This window comes from Peromyscus eremicus, chromosome 1 (genome assembly GCF_949786415.1).
Source record: "Peromyscus eremicus chromosome 1, PerEre_H2_v1, whole genome shotgun sequence".
In the NCBI taxonomy this organism is placed as follows: Eukaryota; Metazoa; Chordata; class Mammalia; order Rodentia; family Cricetidae; genus Peromyscus; species Peromyscus eremicus.
The window spans coordinates 159,773,337-159,775,739 of NC_081416.1; positions in this window are offsets into that span (position 1 = coordinate 159,773,337).

Genomic DNA, 2,403 nt, shown 5'->3' on the forward strand with positions numbered 1-2,403 from the left:
CATATGCTGGCAGGCTAAGTTCATATAGAGTGGCACCCCGTTTTCAGATGAGGAAAATGATCCTTAAGTCATCTGAATGTCCAAGGGTATCTAGTCCGGTAAGTAGTGGACTGACCAGGGGTTAGGAATGGGGAGCAGGGCTCTAGAGTGAAGCTACTTGAATTTGAACCCCAGATCTACATCTTATTTGTCGTTTTCCCCCCAAGAAGTATTGGAGAAAAAGTCTGGGGCCTTGTGCATGCTAGGCTAGTGTGTTGCCCTTGGACCACAGTGTCAGTCATTGGTCTTTTGAGATAGGGGCTTACTGTGGTTCAAAAGTTGGCCTGGAGCTTCCAATTCTCTTGCTTCAGGGCCTGGATTATAGGTGTATGTCACATCTCCCGGTTGGGAGCTCCTATTTCTACTATAATGAATTCAGCCTGTGACTTGTCCTTCTATGCCTCAGTTTCCCCATTGTGAAGTGGGTCATATGAGAGTTACTGAGTTCAGGGTTGCTTATTGGTTATATGAAGAGGCTCTGGAGTTGAGGTACAGGGCTTGGAAGCTTGCTTCTTCAACTGGACGGTGGTGGGACCATGGGCAAGTGTACGCCTGAGTCTTTTGTAAAATGGGAAATCGGGCTGGAGATGGCTCAGCCATTAAAAGCTAACAACTAAAAGGACACACAGCCAAGAGGACAAAATGAAGAAGTCAGTCCCTACTTCTCACATCCTTTTATGTGGTGCAGGATAGAGCCTAGTCCTGTGCATTCAGAGCTCCAGCCCTCTTAGCTATATGGGAGGTTGATGTTTACAGATCGATGTCTGGCATGAGGTGGGAAGGACTGAGTCAGCATTGCTGAGGGACTGGCTAGTGCCATGTGTGACACTTCCACCTCCAGGTGTTGGCTGTCTTTATTTTTCACTCTTTGGTGTTTCGGTTGGGTCTGTACGTGCTCCTTGGAGGAATCGTAGGAGGCCTGTGCTAAGTCTGCCAACTCCTGCCTCACGGGCCGGAGGAGCCGTCACCTGGGGTTCTTTTCCTCTGCAGCCCGCTCCTGGCTTACAGGGAGCCAGCCCTGGGTGGTCAGTTAGGCTGAGGTGTTCAACAGAAGCTGTAATTTGGGAGTCCTCAGACAAGATCTAGCTTCAAAGTTTTAGCAACATATGCAAAATGTATTTCTTTTTTCTTCTTTTCCTTTTAAAATTACCAATGCCAGCTATATTTCAATCCGTCATGGAAGAGTATTGGGAAAAGTCTTTTTTTTTTTTTTTTTTAAACTTTTTTGGTTTTTTGAGGCAGGGTTTCTCTGTGTAGCCCTGGCTGTCCTAGAATGCACTCTGTAGACCAGGCTGGCCTCGAACTCAGAGATCCACCTGCCTCTGCCTCCGGAGTTCAAGTGCTGGGATTAAAGGCGTTCATCCGGTTGGCAAAGTTTCAATTAGCAATACTTGCACCTTGGATAAACCTCATTGTCTACGATACTGGCACTTTGCAAAGCCCAAGATGTTTTTCTAAAAGCACTGTGCAGGCTAAAGTCAACATTGGCCCATGGCCCCGAAGTACCAGAGAGGTGACTGTTGTGATGGGAGCCCTGGACTGGGCTCTAGACTCCGTGTAAGTGTGCCACTGCCACTGTGTTGCTCTGGACACAAACTGTTGATTGATTCTCTACCGTGGCTGACTCACTCTGCAGGTGGGGAGACTAATAACTGAGGTGGGGTAGGCACAGAGGGCTGACTGTTTTCTGAATCTATGCTAGTAAATAGTACACTGTGAAAGTTATTTTTTAACCAGAGAAGGAAAAGTAACTTTTTGTTTGTTTGTTTGTTTTTGTTGTTGTTTGTTTTTTGAGACAGAGTTTCCCTGTGTAGCCATGGCTATCATGGAACTCACTCTGTAGACCAGGCTGGCCTCAAACTCACAGAGATCCACATGAGTGGTGGGATTAAAGGTGTGCGCCACCACTGCCTGGCTGAAAAGTAACTTTTTTTTTTAAAAAATTTTTCAAGACAGGGTTTCTCTGTTTAGCTTTGAACCTTTCCTGGATCTTGCTCTGTAGACCAGGCTGGCCTCGAACTCACAAAGATCCGCCTGCCTCTGCCTCCCAAGTGCTGGGACTAAAGGCGTGTGCCACCACCGCCCGGCGAAAAGTAACTTTTTGAGACAAGGTTTTGCTGTGTAGGCCAGAATGGCCCATAAGTTTAAAATAATACACTTGTCTCAGCCTCCCAAGTGCTGGGATTACAAGCCTGCATCACCACACCTAGCCTGAAAATACTCTTTAAAAAATTCCAGCTCTTGGCCGAGCAGTGGTGGCGCATGCCTTTAATCCCAGCACTCGGGAGGCAGAGGCAGGCGGATCTCTGTGAGTTCGAGGCCAGCCTGGTCTCCAAAGTGAGTTCCAAGAAAGGCACAAAACTA